Consider the following 21,434-nt stretch of genomic DNA (forward strand, 5'->3'; position numbering starts at 1 on the left):
CGTGGCGTACCGTGACCTGATGTTTACTGCCAACCGCTTTGGAGGATTTAAGCAACATACAAAAACTGACAACGTCTCTCAAAACTATTTTTGTGAAACATGAGGACAGTATAGTGATACTGCCAGCAGGGAGCACCAGAGAGCTGAACCGACAGTTGTACATTTCTTAAACTTTCACCAACACAAACACGCACGCTCACTTCAGATCATGGGAGGACGTCAAAAAATCACCACCCATTCTCTGACACTTTAACCGTTAACCTTGGTTCAAACATTTAACATCACACGCACACGCAGTGTATTTCAGATAATTAATGAATTCAGATGTCACAATGATCGTTTACATGGATAAGGAGTCCTACTGAATCAATTACTGCCGTTTATATCTAACTAATGATTTTTTTTCTAAAAGTGTAACGTCGAGCCTCAGCAGCTTTCTCACTCCTACTGTATAAAACCTGGTTTTGCGCCTGCACTAATTGCTTACGGCCATAATACCCTGAACACGCCCGCTCTCGTCTGATATCGGAAGCTAAGCAGGGTCGGGCCTGGTTAGTACTTGGATGGGAGACAGCCTGGGAATACCAGGTGCTGTAAGCTTTTTCTTTTTCAACTCGAGCTCATTGACTCCGTGGCGTACCGTGACCTGATGTTTACTGCCAACCGCTTTGGAGGATTTAAGCAACATACAAAAACTGACAACGTCTCTCAAAACTATTTTTGTGAAACATGAGGACAGTATAGTGATACTGCCAGCAGGGAGCACCAGAGAGCTGAACCGACAGTTGTACATTTCTCAAACTTTCACCAACACAAACACGCACGCTCACTTCAGATCATGGGAGGACGTCAAAAAATCACCACCCATTCTCTGACACTTTAACCGTTAACCTTGGTTCAAACATTTAACATCACACGCACACGCAGTGTATTTCAGATAATTAATGAATTCAGATGTCACAATGATCGTTTACATGGATAAGGAGTCCTACTGAATCAATTACTGCCGTTTATATCTAACTAATGATTGTTTTTGTAACAGTGTAACGTCGAGCCTCAGCAGCTTTCTCACTCCTTATGTGCTACTGTATAAAACCTGGTTTTGCGCCTGCACTAATTGCTTACGGCTATACCACCCTGAACACGCCCGTTCTCGTCTGATCTCGGAAGCTAAGCAGGGTCGGGCCTGGTTAGTACTTGGATGGGAGTCCGCCTGGGAATACCAGGTGCTGTAAGCTTTTCCTTTTTCAACTCGAGCTCATTGCCTCCGTGGCCTACTGTGACCTACCGTGACCTGATGTTTACTGCCAACCGCTTTGGAGGATTTAAGCAACATACAAAGACTGACAACGTCTCTCAAAACTATTTTTGTGAAACATGAGGACAGTATAGTGATACTGCCAGCAGGGAGCACCAGAGAGCTGAAACGACAGTTGTACATTTCTTAAACTTTCACCAACACAAACACGCACGCTCACTTCAGATCATGGGAGGACGTCAAAAAATCACCACCCATTCTCTGACACTTTAACCTTTAACCTTGGTTCAAACATTTAACATCACACGCACACGCAGTGTATTTCAGATAATTAATGAATTCAGATGTCACAATGATCGTTTACATGGATAAGGAGTCCTACTGAATCAATTACTGCCGTTTATATCTAACTAATGATTTTTTTTCTAAAAGTGTAACGTCGAGCCTCAGCAGCTTTCTCAATCCTACTGTATAAAACCTGGTTTTGCGCCTGCACTAATTGCTTACGGCCATAACAACCTGAACACGCCCGATCTCGTCTGATCTCGGAAGCTAAGCAGGGTCGGGCCTGGTTAGTACTTGGATGGGAGACCGCCTGGGAATACCAGGTGCTGTAAGCTTTTTCTTTTTCAACTCGAGCTCATTGACTCCGTGGCGTACCGTGACCTGATGTTTACTGCCAACCGCTTTGGAGGATTTAAGCAACATACAAAAACTGACAACGTCTCTCAAAACTATTTTTGTGAAACATGAGGACAGTATAGTGATACTGCCAGCAGGGAGCACCAGAGAGCTGAACCGACAGTTGTACATTTCTTAAACTTTCACCAACACAAACACGCACGCTCACTTCAGATCATGGGAGGACGTCAAAAAATCACCACCCATTCTCTGACACTTTAACCGTTAACCTTGGTTCAAACATTTAACATCACACGCACACGCAGTGTATTTCAGATAATTAATGAATTCAGATGTCACAATGATCGTTTACATGGATAAGGAGTCCTACTGAATCAATTACTGCCGTTTATATCTAACTAATGATTTTTTTTCTAAAAGTGTAACGTCGAGCCTCAGCAGCTTTCTCACTCCTACTGTATAAAACCTGGTTTTGCGCCTGCACTAATTGCTTACGGCCATAATACCCTGAACACGCCCGCTCTCGTCTGATATCGGAAGCTAAGCAGGGTCGGGCCTGGTTAGTACTTGGATGGGAGACAGCCTGGGAATACCAGGTGCTGTAAGCTTTTTCTTTTTCAACTCGAGCTCATTGACTCCGTGGCGTACCGTGACCTGATGTTTACTGCCAACCGCTTTGGAGGATTTAAGCAACATACAAAAACTGACAACGTCTCTCAAAACTATTTTTGTGAAACATGAGGACAGTATAGTGATACTGCCAGCAGGGAGCACCAGAGAGCTGAACCGACAGTTGTACATTTCTCAAACTTTCACCAACACAAACACGCACGCTCACTTCAGATCATGGGAGGACGTCAAAAAATCACCACCCATTCTCTGACACTTTAACCGTTAACCTTGGTTCAAACATTTAACATCACACGCACACGCAGTGTATTTCAGATAATTAATGAATTCAGATGTCACAATGATCGTTTACATGGATAAGGAGTCCTACTGAATCAATTACTGCCGTTTATATCTAACTAATGATTGTTTTTGTAACAGTGTAACGTCGAGCCTCAGCAGCTTTCTCACTCCTTATGTGCTACTGTATAAAACCTGGTTTTGCGCCTGCACTAATTGCTTACGGCTATACCACCCTGAACACGCCCGTTCTCGTCTGATCTCGGAAGCTAAGCAGGGTCGGGCCTGGTTAGTACTTGGATGGGAGACCGCCTGGGAATACCAGGTGCTGTAAGCTTCTTCTTTTTCAACTCGAGCTCATTGCCTCCGTGGCCTACCGTGGCGTACCGTGACCTGATGTTTACTGCCAACCGCTTTGGAGGATTTAAGCAACATACAAAAACTGACAACGTCTCTCAAAACTATTTTTGTGAAACATGAGGACAGTATAGTGATAATGCCAGCAGGGAGGACCAGAGAGCTGAAACGACAGTTGTACATTTCTTAAACTTTCACCAACACAAACACGCACGCTCACTTCAGATCATGGGAGGACGTCAAAAAATCACCACCCATTCTCTGACACTTTAACCGTTAACCTTGGTTCAAACATTTAACATCACACGCACACGCAGTGTATTTCAGATAATTAATGAATTCAGATGTCACAATGATCGTTTACATGGATAAGGAGTCCTACTGAATCAATTACTGCCGTTTATATCTAACTAATGATTGTTTTTGTAAAAGTGTAACGTCGAGCCTCAGCAGCTTTCTCACTCCTTATGTGCTACTGTATAAAACCTGGTTTTGCGCCTGCACTAATTGCTTACGGCCATACCGCCCTGAACATGCCCGATCTCGTCTGATCTCGGAAGCTAAGCAGGGTCGGGCCTGGTTAGTACTTGGATGGGAGACCGCCTGGGAATACCAGGTGCTGTAAGCTTTTTCTTTTTCAACTCGAGCTCATTGACTCCGTGGCCTACCGTGGCGTACCGTGACCTGATGTTTACTGCCAACCGCTTTGGAGGATTTAAGCAACATACAAAAACTGACAACGTCTCTCAAAACTATTTTTGTGAAACATGAGGACAGTATAGTGATACTGCCAGCAGGGAGCACCAGAGAGCTGAACCGACAGTTGTACATTTCTTAAACTTTCACCAACACAAACACGCACGCTCACTTCAGATCATGGGAGGACGTCAAAAAATCACCACCCATTCTCTGACACTTTAACCGTTAACCTTGGTTCAAACATTTAACATCACACGCACACGCAGTGTATTTCAGATAATTAATGAATTCAGATGTCACAATGATCGTTTACATGGATAAGGAGTCCTACTGAATCAATTACTGCCGTTTATATCTAACTAATGATTGTTTTTGTAAAAGTGTAACGTCGAGCCTCAGCAGCTTTCTCACTCCTTATGTGCTACTGTATAAAACCTGGTTTTGCGCCTGCACTATTTGTTTTCGGCCATACCACCCTGAACACGCCCGATCTCGTCTGATCTCGGAAGCTAAGCAGGGTCGGGCCTGGTTAGTACTTGGATGGGAGACCGCCTGGGAGTACCAGGTGCTGTAAGCTTTTTCTTTTTTCAACTCGAGCTCATTGACTCCGTGGCCTACCGTGGCGTACCGTGACCTGATGTTTACTGCCAACCGCTTTGGAGGATTTAAGCAACATACAAAAACTGACAACGTCTCTCAAAACTATTTTTGTGAAACATGAGGACAGTATAGTGATACTGCCAGCAGGGAGCACCAGAGAACTGAACCGACAGTTGTACATTTCTTAAACTTTCACCAACACAAACACGCACGCTCACTTCAGATCATGGGAGGACGTCAAAAAATCACCACCCATTCTCTGACACTTTAACCGTTAACCTTGGTTCAAACATTTAACATCACACGCACACGCAGTGTATTTCAGATAATTAATTAATTCAGATGTCACAATGATCGTTTACATGGATAAGGAGTCCTACTGAATCAATTACTGCCGTTTATATCTAACTAATGATTGTTTTTGTAAAAGTGTAACGTCAAGCCTCAGCAGCTTTCTCACTCCTTATGTGCTACTGTATAAAACCTGGTTTTGCGCCTGCACTAATTGCTTACGGCCATACCACCCTGAACACGCCCGATCTCGTCTGATCTCGGAAGCTAAGCAGGGTCGGGCCTGGTTAGTACTTGGATGGGAGACTGCCTGGGAATACCAGGTGCTGTAAGCATTTTCTTTTTCAACTCGAGCTCATTGACTCCGTGGCGTACCGTGACCAGGGGCCGTATTCACAAAGCATTTTATCTTACCGCTAGGAGTGCTCCTAACTCGCGCTAAAACATTTTACGTAGGAGTTTTTTCTTAAAAGTTATTCACAAAGCCGCTGAGACCTACTCTTACTAAGGATAAATCACAAAGAGTGAACTAAGAGTGACGCGCCGTTGCTATGGATTACGTCAATTCTCGTGCACGAGTTTAGAAGCGGTCAGTTCGGTGATTGGTTGTTCAGACGAGCCCACTGAATCACCGAAAAACAAGGAAATAGCCTAGGCTAGAAATGAATTCCTATTAAGTAGTTATAGTGCAGTTAGCAGAATACACGCATGATGACCATTTTGTGCAGACCACGATAATGACGTTGTAGCCTGCACGTTCAAGAGAGAGAGAAAGCAAACAATAAAAATACGTAAAATCTAAAATAAAATAAATGTTACGAACTACCCAAGTGTTGACTGATTTGTGCCAAGGTGTTTACCTAAAATGTGTTTTCAAAGTGGTCCCTAAATGCCTGTCCACTCGGTTCCACACGGCCAAATTCCTTGTAATGTTGATCGCCATCATCATCATCATCATCATCATCATCATCGTCTGGCTGTGGAATGTTCCTCCGCTTGCAAAGGTTGTGTAGAATGGCACATACAGTTATTACTGTGCTTGCCCTCTCTGGGGTGAGGCGTATTTCGCCGTGGAGGACATGAAACCGACGTTTCATCTGCCCAATTCCTCTCTCCACAACATTTCGTGTATGTTTGTGTGCTCGCAAAGAGCCAATACGATGTGTTTTACGCATAGGACTAAGCGTAATCTGCGTAATCACTTACATGTTACACTTTAACTGTGCTCCCGGTTGTGGATTAAGGTAGGGTGTCTAGAGCCACGTCTTGCATGGATAGTCACTGTCACCCAGCAAGTGACACCCAACTGGTACATCTCAAAAAGCTGCCTCAGACTGCTCACCATTAAAATGCGCGAATCATGGGTAGCTGAAGATCCAGGCCACTTTGCAACAACATCCAGTAGGCTATGTTAAAATTTGCATCAAAAACAACCTGCGTGTTGATGGAATGCACTTTCTTCCTATTGACGAACACGTCCTCGTCTTTTGATGCCGCAATTATTTTTATTTTTTATAAATTATATATTTTTTTTTATAACTTTTTATTTCGGGACTAATCGGATTATTCCTGTTAGTCGGGGATGTTATTGCATCGCGCATTAACTCCACAATAAGTTGAATACCCTAACATGTCGTCTCGCAGGCATTTTAAGATTCTTTGTGAATAGGTCTTACTGAGTTAGGAGTCCTCTTGAGGACTTTTAAGCTCTCCTAGACTTAGGTGCTACTTTTAGTCCTAAAATACTTTGTGAATTGCTCTTAGTGAAAAAAGTTAGGAGTCCTAAATTTAAGAGTGACACGCCCATTATTTTTAGGAGTTACTCCTAAATTCGCCGGTTAGGACCTACTTTTAGCCCTAAGATCCTTTGTGAATACGGCCCCTGATGTTTACTGCCAACCGCTTTGGAGGATTTAAGCAACATACAAAAACTGACAACGTCTCTCAAAACTGTTTTTGTGAAACATGAGGACAGTATAGTGATACTGCCAGCAGGGAGCACCAGAGAGCTGAACCGACAGTTGTACATTTCTTAAACTTTCACCAACACAAACACGCACGCTCACTTCAGATCATGGGAGGACGTCAAAAAATCACCACCCATTCTCTGACACTTTAACCGTTAACCTTGGTTCAAACATTTAACATCACACGCACACGCAGTGTATTTCAGATAATTAATGAATTCAGATGTCACAATGATCGTTTACATGGATAAGGAGTCCTACTGAATCAATTACTGCCGTTTATATCTAACTAATGATTGTTTTTGCAAAAGTGTAACGTCGAGCCTCAGCAGCTTTCTCACTCCTTATGTGCTACTGTATAAAACCTGGTTTTGCGCCTGCACTAATTGCTTACGGCCATACCACCCTGACGCCCCCTACAGTGTCGGAGTACGTAGTGTTTTTTTGGACAGCCGCATGGTAAATTGTTTGTTCTGGTGGAGAGAATTTTGGAGTGTTGCTATCTGGTCTAACAACCCAGTTATTTTGTGTTTTTTTTCGTCCCCCGCAGTCATAGACTGTTGGGGGATCGCCCTGAGTTATTATATATATACTTTTCCAGTCGTTTTTGTTTATTTGCAACGGTGGAGGCGAGAATGATCCGGGGCCTAGCTTCGGCGAAGCCACCGGGCGAAATGAGTGCCGGCGGGCAGCGAGCTGGAGGGACGGTGAATGGAGCAGGACTTGAGGTGGAGGAGGACGGAAAAGCTGGCGGGTTGCGAGGAGGAAGGAGTGTTGCGGAGGAGTCGGGAGGAGAAAAGAGAGAAGGAGAGAGCGGGGGAGATGGGAACGGCAAGGCGGCTGGAGGCGGGCAAGAGCAGGTGGCTGGTGGAGAAACAGGATTAAGAAGGTAGAGCGCATGTATGAGAGGAGGCTCACGGTTTGCGTGGAGCAGTGCGGGGACGTTATACCCATAGGAGAATTAATGAAGGCTATGGCGGTCGTGTGCGGAGAAATCAGGGCCTGTAGGGTGCTGGCCCTCGGGAAGCTGGAGGTGACGGTGTGCGGAGAGAGGGGGAAGGACCGTCTGCTCGATGGGTTTAAAATACACAACACTAGGATTATTGCCAGAGAACTATGTGATGACGAGCTGGTGGTTTCCTTTCTTACCCTGCCAGCATACATTTCTGATGCGGAAATCCTGGATAAACTAAGTGGGTGGGGAGTCCGGGCGCTTTCGTCCATCAAGAGGAGGATGTGGCCGGGCACCAATATTGCCGATGGTACAAGGATTGTACGGGTCAAATTTAATGAGCTCGTTCAATCCTTGCCATATTCCACTAAATTCAATACCGCAACGGGTGTTGAATACTTTAGAGTAATCCACGACCGCCAGATGAAGGTTTGCAGGAGCTGTATGCAGCCGGGCCACATCCTGCGTGAGTGCCCGGATTTTACCTACCATAATTGTGGATGCCAGGGCCACTACGCTCGGGAGTGTGCCACTGGGGTGGCAAAGTGTCTGACATGCCGGAGGAGAGAGAGAGACTGTATATGCCCGGTGGAGAAGGAGGCGGAGGAGGACGGCGGCGAGCTGGATGGTGACGAACCGGGGGCGCCGGATGACGGTGGTGGTGAGGACGAGGAGGAGGGCATGGGCGCGAGCATGGACCGGGACGGTGCCTCTGGGGGGGAGGAATTCCCCACGTTGCTGGAGGAGGAGCTCACCTCGGGCCAGCCTGCGGACCTGAGGGGAGAGCGGAGCGAGGGCCTGCCGCCGCGGCAGGGAGACAGGAGCGTGAGAGGCAGAGGTGAAAGACGGGAAGGGGTAAGAATGTTTGGGGATGGGACGGGGAAAACTGTACTTAAAATGACTTGGGGCAATGATGAGGTGGGTGAGAGTGGGGATTTTGTGGATAATACTGTGAGGGAGGGGAGCTCGGGGAGTGATATGGACATGGAGGAGCTAAGGGAGGCGAAAAAAAGGATGTCCGCAAAGCAAAAGACGGAGGGGAGTGGGAAGAAGAATAAGAATTGTTAATTTTTTTGATGAAGGTTATTGTGCTAGCTGGCTCTTTTTCGTTGGTTTTTCCTTATTTAATTTTTTATTATTTATGGCTTTGGTTATTTTTTCCCTGAATGCGAACGGTATGAGAACTGAATATAAAAGAAATGCCATATTGGACATAAGAGCTGATATTTTGTGTTTACAGGAAACTAGGTGGGATGACAACCTACTGAATAGGAGTAGAAAGCAGTGGAAAGGCCAGATTTATTTTTCTGAAGGGACTCCCAGGGCCAGGGGAGTGGCAATATGTTTTAATAGTGCTAAAATAACGGGGATTAATTTAGTTCATAGAGATTTAGAGGGGAGGTTGTTAGTTGTTGATTGTGTTTATGAGGGGAGGGAACTTAGAATAATTAATTTACATGCACCCAATGGGGAGAAGGAGAGGAGGTTTTTTTTGGCTGGTTTAAATGTGTGGTGCAACCCTAACTGTATGATTGTGGGGGATTTTAATGTTATTTTGACTCGGTCTGATTTGTCGAGTAACAATACGTTTAAAGGGGACAGCACTAGGCAAACCCTTAGGGACTTGATGGAGAACTATCAATTGGTAGACATATGGAGAGTCCTACACCCGTGGAAAAAGTTTTTTTCAAGGAGGCAACTTGTTGCTAATACTCTGAAACAGAGTAGGATTGACTTTGTGTTGGTACAAAGTGGTAATGTTAAATTAATTAAGAGTGTGGAATACATCAATAATACCTGGAGTGACCACGCGGGGATTAGGTTAGAGGTGGGAGGGAGGGGAGGGAGTGTCAACCAGAGGCCTTGGTGCTTTAATGCCAGCTTTTTGGGAGATGCTGTGTTTATGAAGAGCATGGTTTTTTTTTTGAAGAGAACGATGGATGAATGGAATGATGATGCGAATATGAGTGTGTGGTGGGAGAGTGTGAAAATAAGAATTAAAAACAAATGTGTCAGGTATGGTATAGAAAAAAGGAAAAGGGAAAATGCAGAGGAGGTTCATTTGAGAAAACAACTAAATGAGGAAATTAAACTGTTAGATGAGGAGGGTAATATATGTACGGAAAAATATGTGGATTTAAAAGAAAAATTGAGTGCCTTAGAGGTAGGGAAGTGTAGAGGGGCTGCTATTAGAAGCAGGATACAATATATGTACGAAGGGGAAAGGAGCACAGCCTTTTTCCTGGGTTTGGAAAAACAAAAACAAAATAAAACGGAGATAAAGGAGGTATTAGATAATGGTGGTCAAATAATAACTGATAAGGAAGAGATATTAAAAGTAGTTAGGGATTATTATGAGTGTTTATTTAAAAAAGATGCATGTGATGAGGATAGTGTGGGAGAGGCCTTAGAGGCACTGGAGAGGACTTTAAGTAGGGAGGATAGTGCTTGGTGCGATTGTGAATTTTCTGTGCAAGAGATTTATAGTGCTATTGATGGACTAAACAAGAATAAGAGCCCGGGGAGTGATGGTCTGACAGCCGAGTTTTACGTCGGCTTTAAGGGAATTCTGGCTCCGGTGGTTGAAAAACTCTGCAAGTATGTGGAGAAAACAGGCTGGCTCCCGGAGAGTATGGGATTAGGCATAATTACGATTTTTTATAAAAATAAGGGTGATAACAAAAATCTTGATAACTATAGGCCAATCAGTCTACTCAACACTGACTATAAAATTATTGCTAAGATACTTGCGAATAGAATGAGGGAGGTAATAGGCTCAGTAATAGGTCCAACTCAAGCGTATAGCATTCCGGGGAGGGACATTGGGGATTCGATATTAACAATAAAACAGGTAGTTAGAGATATGGAAGGGGAGGGAGGATTGTGGCTGGGGATTGATTTAAACAAAGCGTTTGATAGGGTGGATCAGGATTTTTTGGGGAGGGTACTGGAGAAACTTGGATTTGGGACTAAATTAAGGGGGTGGGTGGGATTGCTCTATGGGGGGGCTAAGAGTAAAATTAAGTGTAACGGTGCTCTGACTGACTCTTTCGATGTCAAGAGGTCAGTGAGGCAGGGCTGCCCAATGTCAGCACTGCTCTATAGCATGGTGGCGGAGCCGTTGGCGGCTTTAATTTTGAATGACAAAAGAGTGTGTGGAATAGGTAAGGGAAAAATTAGTTTAATGCAGTATGCGGATGATATTAATGTAATGGTAAAAAGTGAGAGTGATGTGGATATAGTGTTGAAACATATAGAAACGTATGAGAGAGCTTCAGGAGCAAAAATTAATATGGAGAAATCTGAAATAATGGGGATGGGTAGGAACAAAGACCTAGATAACAAATGGGGATTCAAAGTAGTGGAGAATCAAAGAAAAGTGCATGTGTATGTTGAAGAGAAGAGTGTATGTTGGTAGTGATGAGAATGAATGCGATGATTTGACGTGGAATGATGTTATTGGGCGTATGCAAAAGACCCTGAGTATGTGGAGGGCTAGGGGTCTGCTGTTGAGGGGAAGGGTGGCCGTCACCAATGCTCTAGTGTTGTCGCAGGTGAATCATGCCTTGAGCACTTGTGCGCTTCCGACTTGGGCTGAGCAGAAGATTGCCAAAGTCGTTAGAGACTTTATTTGGAGGAGCAAAGCAGCCAGTATAGCGCATAGAACGCTGATAAGGGTCAATGATCAGGGTGGGCTAGGATTGATGGACGTACTCGCAAAAAGAACTGCGTTACGAACTAAATTGATAGGCAAATTTAGGGATGCAAGTCGGGAGGCGGCCTGGAAGGGCCACTTCAGCCAGTGGCTGAGCACATTTGGTCTCTTAAGTGATGACAATTTGTTGCAGACGCAGAACGCAGCGGCATATGCACATCTGCCGCGGTTCTTCCAGGAGGTGCTCAACGCGTGGTTCCTGCTGTTTGATAAGACTACACTCGTATGCGAGTCAAGAGCGTCTGTGATGAGGCTACCTTTCCTCTCCAGCCCATATTTTAAACAGGGGGGCGGAGGGGTCATCAAGAGCGTGGCTCTTGAGAGGGCGGGGCTGAAGCGGGTGGGAGATCTAGTCGACAGGGGAGGGAGATGGGATAAAGAAAGAGTGATTAGGATAATGAGAGAGAAGGGGATAACATATAGGAGGGGAGTGATTGTGAAAGTGTTGGAGAGAGTGGAAGAGTGTGTGATGAGTGAATGGGGGGACGGGTTTAGAAATAAGGGGAGGGTTGGGCAGGATGATGCGGTGGGAATCTTCCTGTGCCTGGGGGGGGAGTCACACGCCATTACTGATGTCAAGACAAAGATTTGGTACAAGCATGCATTGACACATAGAGTGCAAAAACCCACATGTGAGAGTAAATGGGCAGACACATATCCGGACATTACACCCAACATTTTGTGGAAGTACATTAACATACCGCACACACCGCATGCAATATTTGATCTTGATTTCAAGATAAGGCACAGGAGGATTTTCACATGCATCATCCTGCACCAAATGCACAGGGGAGTGTATGGGAGGACGTGTATGGTGTGTGAAAGTGGGGATGAAGACGTGAATCACATTTTTGTGTATTGTTGCGAGCTAGTGGAATTCTGGGGAAAAATCAAGGGGCTGCTGGGAGGGTGCAGTGTGGGAGACTCCTGCGTGGAACGGGGGTGGGAATTGTCTGTACTCTTGGGAGTGAGTAGGAAATATAGAAATTGGAAAATGATCAATATGATCTTTGGATTTGCAAGGAGGGCGATTTTTAACAGGCGCAATTTTGCGCTGTATGAAAGGAGAAAGTTGGATGCATGGAGGCTGTTTGTGAATGAATGGAAAAGACACTTACGAATGCTGTATGTTGTGGACGAGGCTTTGTTTGTGAGTATGTTTGTAGAGAGTGCGGGAGTATGTGGTGTGAATGAGAATGGAATTGTATGGATGACTGAGCAGGGCACCGTTTGGGGTTGATTTGGGTGGTTTAAAGGGGGTGGCATAATTTTGGAGGTGGGAGAGCGAGGGAGTTTTGTGTGGGATTTTGGTTTTGTGTGGTTTTTTCGAATGAGGGGTGGTTTAATTTTGTGGGTAAATGTTCGAGGTTAAAAATTCTGGGTTTGGGCTGTTCGGTTTGTGCTTTGGGACTGAGGGGCGGTTTAATTTCGAGGGTAAGTGTATTTGGGAAAAGATACTGTTTTTGCTGTGTGGTTCTTATTTTTAATTTAAAAGAGAAAGTGTGTTTAGTTAATTGTTTGTGCGGTTTGTGGTTTAATTTGTGGGACAGTTTTTCATTTACTTTTATTTGATATATGTATAAATGAATGCGTAATTGTATAAAATTGAATATATTTTTGATAATAAAAAAGATTTTAAAAAAAACACGCCCGATCTCGTCTGATCTCGGAAGCTAAGCAGGGTCGGGCCTGGTTAGTACTTGGATGGGAGACCGCCTGGGAATAACAGGTGTTGTAAGCTTTTTCTTTTTCAACTCGAGCTCATTTCCTCCGTGGCCTACCGTGACCCACTCAGTTATTATTGTCCTGTGAGTCTGTTATTATTGTTCATCATTTGAGATCCAACTTACCGTATCAACTTCAGCCATCTCTTCTTCTCTTTTTCATCGAGGGGAAATCGGTAAAAAGAGATTGTTTTGTTGACGTCGTTGCGGTTATTGCAACACGGGACACAGCACTGCACCATTTTACTTAGAGAATGTTAGCGAGTGGACACGGAAGTGACGTTTTTGGATATGATGACGTAGTGACTAGCCATCCCTATAGTCCTTAAAAGGTCAATGTTAATTAATCAATGAATATTAACCCTAGAATAGGAGTCTTTGCTGACCTTGTTACGCCGCCTCCTGCTACAACGTCGAATGCCCCCATCTAGTGGTCGCTTGACTCCACTTCCCCTCATTCTCCCGACATACCTGCCATCAATCTCCAATCTTCCCTGCCTACTTCAGCTGGGATCTCCATTCAGCCGGGATCTACCCAGTCAGTATCGGCTATACCAGCGGTTTGCAAAGATCTGCTTGCTTTCCCTGTTCCTCCTAGTAACCCTCATCCTTCTCCTTTAGTTCTCCGTCCGTCACCCTGCTTACCAGTTGCCGAACCCTTGCCTGCTTGACTATTCGCCTGTCGCCGAGCCCTTGTCTGCCCGACTGCCTGCCTGTTAACGAACCCTTGCCTTTCCGCAAGGGTTCGTTAACCGGCAGGGCGCATTCGCACGCAGGCAGGATAGTAGTGTGGAGGTTGTTTGTTTGTCTGTTTGTGTAACTCGTTAAAGTTTGCAGAGTGCACATCACATCTGATCCCAGTTTTTTAACGCATATCCGCAACTTTCACGCATGATTAGCCCTGCAGCAATCGTCTTTTCTGATCAGTTACAACGAAATCCACTGTTGGATGTATACTACTGGTGGTGTGGGAAACCCTTCATCTGGCGGGAGCCTGGCATGGCACCTCCCAGTCTCGGATTTTATACAGCCGGGTCGATCTGTTAAAGTTCGATCAAACAGCAAACTCTAAGCCACCAAATCTAATCTTCCCAATCATCGCCAACATCAAATGGCAGTATGAAAAGAACGGGAGCTCTACCACCACACCCCGTCGGAGAACAAGAAAGCGGGGTAGGAGAGGTGGATTATGCGAGCGAGCGAGGCAGCATCTGTCGCGCGTTCCTTTGCCCTCTATCATCCTTGCTAACATGCAGTCCCTCCGAAACAAGTCTGATGAATTGCAAGCCCATGTCCGATACCAACATGAATTCAAAGAAGCCTGTATCCTGGCCCTGACAGAAACATGGCTGGGAGAAGCTGACACACATGCTGACATTTCATTGGATGGTTTCGGTGCGCCTCTACGCATGGATCGGGTTACAGCGACCACTGGCAAGTCGCGAGGGGGCGGGGTGTGCCTGTACATAAATGAGCGCTGGTGCAAAACAACACTAATGAAAGAAAAGCTGTGTAGAAAAGACATTGAACTGCTCTCAGTCTCCATGTGCCCCTTCTATCTACCCAGGGAATTCCCTGCAGTTTTCCGTTAGTGTTGTTTACATTCACCCGAAGGCGAACGAAAGCACTGCCCTGGAATTAATTCATTGCACTGTTCAGAAATTACAAGCAGCGTCCCCCGATGCCCCAAATCTAATTTTAGGTGACTTCAATCACTGTTCTTTGGAAAAAAATCTAAAATGTTTTTATAAATATGTGTCCTGCTCATCTAGAAACGGGAAGATTCTTGATCAGTGCTATGGCTCCATAAAAAGTGCCTATAAATCTGTGCCTCTCCCCCCCTGGGTTCTTGCGACCACAACTGTGTGTATCTTATTCCAGCGTATCACACTTGCCTGAAGAGGGGGAAAGTGGTTACCAGGCAAGTGAAGGTCTGATTTGAGGAGGCTACGCTGGCGCTGCAAGGCTGCTTGGACTGTACCTTGTGGGAGGAGTTTGTCCAATCCTCACAGGACATAGATGAACTGACTGAAGTGGTCAGCTCTTGGGTCGCATATTGTGAGGACACTGTAATACCCAAAAAGGTTGTCAAAATATACCCCAATAACAAGCCATGGGTGAGAAAAAAACTTCAAGAATTATTGATAATAAAAAAGCTAGCATTCAGACAAAATAGCCCTCAGGAATTAAACAGCATCCAAAAGGAGGTCAAAAGTGAAATCAAAAAGGCTATAAGGGACTATAAACTCAAAGTGGAATACAAATTGAGCAATAACCTATTAGGCTCAGCATGGGACAGTATTAAAACAATGGTGGGTCTAATTGACAAAACTAAGAAAAAGGTGGCACTGAAAGGCTATACCTTTCAAGATTTTAGTAACAAAATTATTGCCCAAAAACCGTCTTTACTGTCCCTGTCCCAATCAGCTGTTTGTTTCTTGGCTCAAAGTGTTAAACACTTTTAAACACTGCAAATCTAAAACAAGTACGGGCCCGGACAACATCGGTAGCCATGTCCTTTCTCGTTGTGCAGAACAGCTAGAACCCATCTTTTATTATATTTTTAATCAATCTATGTGTCAACAGAAGGCCCCTGACTTATGGAAACAGTCAACTATAGTCCCTGTTGCAAAGAACAGCCACCCCAAGACTTTAAATGATTACAGACCCATAGCCCTTACGTCACTTTTGATGAAGTCCTTTTGAAAAGCTGATCAAAAGAGAACTGTCATTTAGGACGAACAGCCTCCTCGACTCATTACAGTTTGCATACAGACTCAACTGAGAGGTTCAGGATGCAACTGTAACAGTACTTAACCTCATCCTCAAACACCTTCAGGGCAACAAAAATCATGCCAGACTACTGTTTGTTGAATTCTCGTCAGCCTTTAACACCATTCAGCCCCTCCTGCTGGTTGAGAAGCTGCTGCATCAGGTAAAATTAGAGGCGAACCTTGTGGGCTGGATATTAGACTTCCTCACTAATAGATCCCAGCGAGTTAGAGTAAATGGCAACCTTTCTGACCTTGCCCTCACATCAACTGGCGCTCCGCAGGGGTGTGTTCTTTCCCCCCTTCTATACATTCTGTGCACAAATGACTGTCGCTCTGTGACTGATGACCGACACATTGTGAAGTTTGCTGATGATACGGTTATTGTCAGCTTACCGAACAATGAGGAAACTTCAAACGGTCCGATAATCAACCACTTTGCAACATGGTGTCAGGATGCCTCTCTTGAACTAAATGCCTCTAAGACTAAGGACATGTGTGTCGACTTTAGGCGTAATGTCATTAACTCATTGGCTGCCAGACATTTTCAGTGCAGCGAGCCCCATACTGCCAAGCGTTTTACAGCATTTTGACTGATTTCCAAAGACCCACTGAACAGTGAGTTCTATGACTATGTAAACACTACCAAAAGACAGAGTAGACTCTCTTCTTTCACCAGGAACAAACCGTTTGTTTCTACCTTTTTCCGTTCTTTAGTAATCGGCAGTAGAACATACGTTGGTTTCACCAAAAACACGTTTTTGACCAAAAATGGAGAAAACAAGCTTTTTGTGAAAATAAACTTTTTTTGCTTTAGTGACACCTTCAACACCTGAAAAGTGGTTTCCCTCCATAAAACAGAAAAAACAACATTGAGACAGGTATTTTGATAGGACAATAATAATTTATTTGCAAATATATAACCAATATATAACATAAATATAAAATAAAGAAAATTCTTCAAAATGTCAGTTGTACAATTCTTTCCAGGTATGTATTTCTGTAAGTTGTAGCAGCTATATCAAATCCTGTGTGTGTGTGTGTGTGTGTGTGTGTGTGTGTGTGTGTGTGTGTGTGTGTGTGTGTGTGTGTGTGTGTGTGTGTGTGTGTGTGTGTGTGTGTGTGTGTGTGTGTGTGTGTGTGTGTGTGTGTGTGTGTGTGTGTGTGCTTGTTTCCACCCCTACACAAAATAGTTCAGCTTAGTGTGGTAAGCTGTAAAACACTCCCCTGCGTGCAAGGGGACACGACAGGACTGACACCACATTTTTGTCTCGCTGCGCATACCCCTGCGAGCACAGACCCTACACCTCCTTGCTGGTCTCCCCTTCTTGCTGGTGGGCATCAGGAGTTTGTGTCTGATTAGCCCTCCGTCTAGCCTGCTCTCTGGGTCAGTGTTATATGGTGCTCTCGGAGTACGTCGGCCTTCCTCCAAGTACCCAGACCCCTCAGTCCCCACACCTGCCACTTCCTCCTCCTCCACCTCCTCCTCCTCCTCACAACCCCCCACATGTCGCTTTACTGTCCAGGACTTCACTACCCTGCGAATTAACTCCAAGAGGATTTTACACTCCCCTGGGTTTCTGGCTCGGTAGAGGACATAGGCGTTAAACATGCATAGTTGGAAGAGATAGGCTACAAACTTCTTTGAACAGTTCAGCGATCTTCGGATGAAGGGATAGTATGCAATATTTTGGTCCAACTTGTCTACCCCATTCATGGAAGCATTGTACACAACAACACACTCTGGCTTGAGCTGAGCAACCTTGTCTTTGTTTCCCCTAATCCACACATCAACCCTCTGCATGCTATCTTGGTGGCAGGTAGTCACCATCCTCACCAACCGTTTGTCCTGCCATGCTACTACCATCACCCTCTCATTGTGCCGCACAACTTTTTCCCCCACCCCCAAGTCAGTCTTTGTCATCTCGCTGATGATCTGAGGTTCCCCCCTATGTTTCCTCAGTGTTCCACAGACGTTGGTTTGCACTCCCAGTAAACGTTCACACAGTGCTACAGAATTGTAGAAGTTATCCATGAACAATGTATAGCCATGACCTGGTAGACTATCAAGGAGAAAGAACACTATCTCTGGCAGAGTACTAGCTTCCCCAACATAAGGACGCATATTGAAGCAGTACCCTGTGGCAGAGTCACACAGTATGTAGGATTTGATTCCATATTTCACAGGCTTTTGTGGGTTATACACCCTGAAAGACAGGCGCCCCCGCAACTGCATCATACCCTCATCAATGCAAATGTTTTGGCCTGGTTGATACATCTCCTTTTACTTTTCCACAATGTAATCTAACACTGGGCGGACTTTGTACATTTTGTCAGTTGCATCCTGTGATGCATTATTGTTGAAATGAAGGAACCTCCATATAATCTGAAATCTGTTCCTTGGCATAGTCTTGCCGAAAAGGGGCGTGGCATCTACCTCATCAACACTCCAGTACAGTTCAAGGCTAGGCTTTTTGATATAACCAGTGAGAAAACTGAGTCCAAAGAAAGTTTTCAATTCTGGGACTGACACTGGTTTCCATGCATTTCCTCTGCTATATGGCAGATTGTCAGGGTGTGCTTCAAAATATTGATATACAGGTTGGTCTGATCCACAATATTTTGGAGCAGCTCGTCAGTCAGGAAGAGCGTCAGGAAGTCAGCTGGCAGGTCGCTATCCAGCTCCGCAGCAGCCCTCCGGGGTCCAGGGGTTGCAGTGAAGGGGAAATTGTTTGGTTGCCAGCCAGCTTGATGCCAGTCATACCTGCAACCTCTGCTTGATGCACGACCTGTAAATTATAGAAATATATAAAATTACCATAAAACATATATTTGTATTGCTGCGGTGTGATGAGAAGAATACTTTTTTTTACCTTTCTTCTTCGCTTTGCCAATAGGAGTCGGAGCTCTGCTGGATGCACGACCTGTAAATTATAGAAAAATATACAATTAGCCTACAATAAAAAAAAAAAAAATTATTGCTGCGGTGTGATGTGAAGAATAATTTTTTTTACCTTTCTTCTTCGCTTTGCCAACAGGAGTGGGAGCTCTGCTGGACGCACGATCTGTCAATTGTAAATCCCTTCACATCAGTATGCTACTGGCAACACATATTAGCTGCAGTAATGAACTAATGGGACTAAATGGCGTTCATGTGACGGACTGAAGGAGGAGAGAAGGGTAAAGTTAGCTCTTACCTCCCTTACGTCTTCCTGGAGACGCGTCAGGGGATGAGGCTCTGCTGTTCCCGGTTGACGGCAACCACTCATCTGACGAATCCGGGTCAGGTTCGCTGAATTCATCTCCTGATGATTCGGAGGTGTCTGCTGAAATACGCCGCGTAGGCCTACTCTCTCTACTTGGCCCGGGTTTTTTTTGTCAGAGGCTTTATCGCAACCAACCGAGTCGATAGCGACACTGAGACACATACTCTGTTCGAGTGTTAGCAGTCTGAAATTTTGCTTACGTTTCGCGGGCGCCATGCTCACTTTCTTAACCCATTAGGCTACTGTTTCCTCATCTCCGATCCAATTTGGCACAGCGCCCACACCCACCTAGCGGCTCAGTTCGGTAGTACATTCTCTGTTTACAAGCCTGATTTTTTGTGACAAGGTGCTCCAGATCGCTACCCAGCCCGCCCCGTTGAAAAACCTAATTGACGTCTATAGACGTCATTGGCAGTCAACGGTTGTATTTAAATTGACGTCTATAGACGTCATTGGCAGCCAATGAGTTAACTAGGTAAAAACCTGCATAAAAGGTTAGGAAATCGAGGTGCTTAAAGAGTACAAATACTTAGGATCCATTATTGACGACAAGTTGTGATTTGAGCGAAATACCAGCTTGCTGGTATTTCGCAAGAAAGCAAGAAAGCAAGAAAGGCCATACGGCCAATACGCCTGTATTGCCTTGGGAAGCTGGCCAAGTTTAATGTGGACCCTGATGACCCTTTTCTATAGGTCCTTTGTTGAGTCAGTTTTCACCTTCTTCTTAATCTGCTGGTATGGGTCTATCACCATATTACAAAAGAACTCCCTTTCCAAGTTAAGGTGAGCAGCCGGATCACAGGTTCTAATCAGAAAGGCCTGGAGGAACTTTATCAGAAGCAGATGATAAAAAGGGTTGAATCTATCCTGTCAAATAGTTCTCATCCCCTACAGGCTGAATTTCAGATGTTGCCATCCGGATCACGCTTTAAACTCCCACGACTCAAAACCAACAGATATAAACACTCTTTTGTTCCCGCAGCCACCCTACTTTTAAATTCCATAAAGAACCGTAGATAACACCTTGCCCCCCCCCCACTAACACACTTTTGGATATGCTGAGCCTCTACCCTTCTATATACCGTATTTTCCGGACTATAAATCGCGTTTTTTTTGTAGTTTGGCTTGCCCTGCGACTTATATTTCGAAGCGACTTATATGCCAAAATTGTGCGTACATAATCTTCGGCCGCAAGAGGGCACCGTCATTCATTAGGCCTACAACTGAACGCTGCAAGCCTACTGCACCACCGAATAAATTATATTCTCGTCGTCATCGTCCTCAATGTCCTCCGGTTCAACCAAAGCTACCCCAACCTTAGCTGCAATGTTGTGCAACATAGCTGTCACACATATCACAGCGCATGACTTGGCCGGCGAAAACTGAGGCCCTCCGCTGGACTTGTGAAGGCATCTAAAGCGCAACTTCCACCTCCCGATCGTGCGCTCAGGTTTAGGACCGCGGCGCATACGCGTCCGGTGGAATCCCGGTGTCACTGAATTCGGTATACTCTCAGAACTACGAGGGACCGACACACCTATATTGCTATTGCAATTTTATTCAGTCTCTCCAGACTAAACGTTCTTGTTTAAATGTTTAAAAATAAATGCGACTTATACACCGATGCGACGTATATATGTTTTTTTCCTCGTCATGGAGCATTTTTTGACTGATGCGACTTATACTCGGGAGCGACGTATAGTCCGGAAAATACGGTATATATATTTATACATATATTATGTAGTATTTTTTTTACTATTTTTTTTTTTACTATTTATTGATTGTATAGTGTTTTTTATTGTGTGTGTGATTGTATGTGACTTGGATTTGTATACTATCTACTGCACAACAAATTGCCCCATTGGGGGACAATAAAGTATTTTGAACTTGACCATCGCTTGCTAGTCATTTACCCCGTCCCAATAAACCCCACTTCCTTTTACTCATTTGCATTTAGGGCATTTAGCAGACGCTTTTATCCAAAGAGACTTACATCAGTTAATACACACATTGACACACCGACGGCAGGGTCAACCATGCAAGGCGACAGCCAGCTCGTCAGGAGCATTTAGGGTTAATTGTCTTGCTCAGGGACACATCAACACTCAGCTAGGAGGAGCTGGGGATCGAACTACCAACCTTTCGGTTACAAGAGAACTGCTTTACCTCCTGAGCTAAGCCGATACTCCCTCTTCGTCTCCCCTGTGTTGAGTGGGTCCCCTCGTTTTGTCCCCCTAACAGTATGAACTGGCCAAACCTGAACTCAGCTGATGCAGAGGCTTT

The 21,434-nt window shown here is 44.8% G+C and overlaps 6 non-coding genes and 2 pseudogenes across 6 annotated transcripts; all 8 read left to right on the plus strand.

Moving 5' to 3' along the window:
* Positions 1-481: 481 nt before the first annotated feature.
* Positions 482-600, plus strand: LOC130377793 (5S ribosomal RNA; annotated as a pseudogene).
* Positions 601-1,119: 519 nt separating this feature from the next.
* On the plus strand, positions 1,120-1,238 carry LOC130377738 (5S ribosomal RNA). Its single transcript, XR_008894324.1, has one exon. It is a non-coding gene; the product is annotated as a 5S ribosomal RNA (ribosomal RNA).
* Positions 1,239-1,759: 521 nt separating this feature from the next.
* On the plus strand, positions 1,760-1,878 carry LOC130377743 (5S ribosomal RNA). Its single transcript, XR_008894329.1, has one exon. It is a non-coding gene; the product is annotated as a 5S ribosomal RNA (ribosomal RNA).
* A 511-nt stretch (positions 1,879-2,389) lies between these two features.
* On the plus strand, positions 2,390-2,508 carry LOC130377794 (5S ribosomal RNA; annotated as a pseudogene).
* A 519-nt stretch (positions 2,509-3,027) lies between these two features.
* On the plus strand, positions 3,028-3,146 carry LOC130377715 (5S ribosomal RNA). Its single transcript, XR_008894302.1, has one exon. It is a non-coding gene; the product is annotated as a 5S ribosomal RNA (ribosomal RNA).
* Positions 3,147-3,675: 529 nt separating this feature from the next.
* LOC130377819 (5S ribosomal RNA) lies at positions 3,676-3,794 on the plus strand. Its single transcript, XR_008894394.1, has one exon. It is a non-coding gene; the product is annotated as a 5S ribosomal RNA (ribosomal RNA).
* Positions 3,795-4,323: 529 nt separating this feature from the next.
* On the plus strand, positions 4,324-4,442 carry LOC130377712 (5S ribosomal RNA). The gene has a single exon (XR_008894299.1). It is a non-coding gene; the product is annotated as a 5S ribosomal RNA (ribosomal RNA).
* A 530-nt stretch (positions 4,443-4,972) lies between these two features.
* On the plus strand, positions 4,973-5,091 carry LOC130377833 (5S ribosomal RNA). Its single transcript, XR_008894406.1, has one exon. It is a non-coding gene; the product is annotated as a 5S ribosomal RNA (ribosomal RNA).
* Positions 5,092-21,434: the final 16,343 nt, after the last annotated feature.

The sequence above is a fragment of the Gadus chalcogrammus genome, chromosome 23 (genome assembly GCF_026213295.1).
Source record: "Gadus chalcogrammus isolate NIFS_2021 chromosome 23, NIFS_Gcha_1.0, whole genome shotgun sequence".
Lineage (NCBI taxonomy): Eukaryota > Metazoa > Chordata > Actinopteri > Gadiformes > Gadidae > Gadus > Gadus chalcogrammus.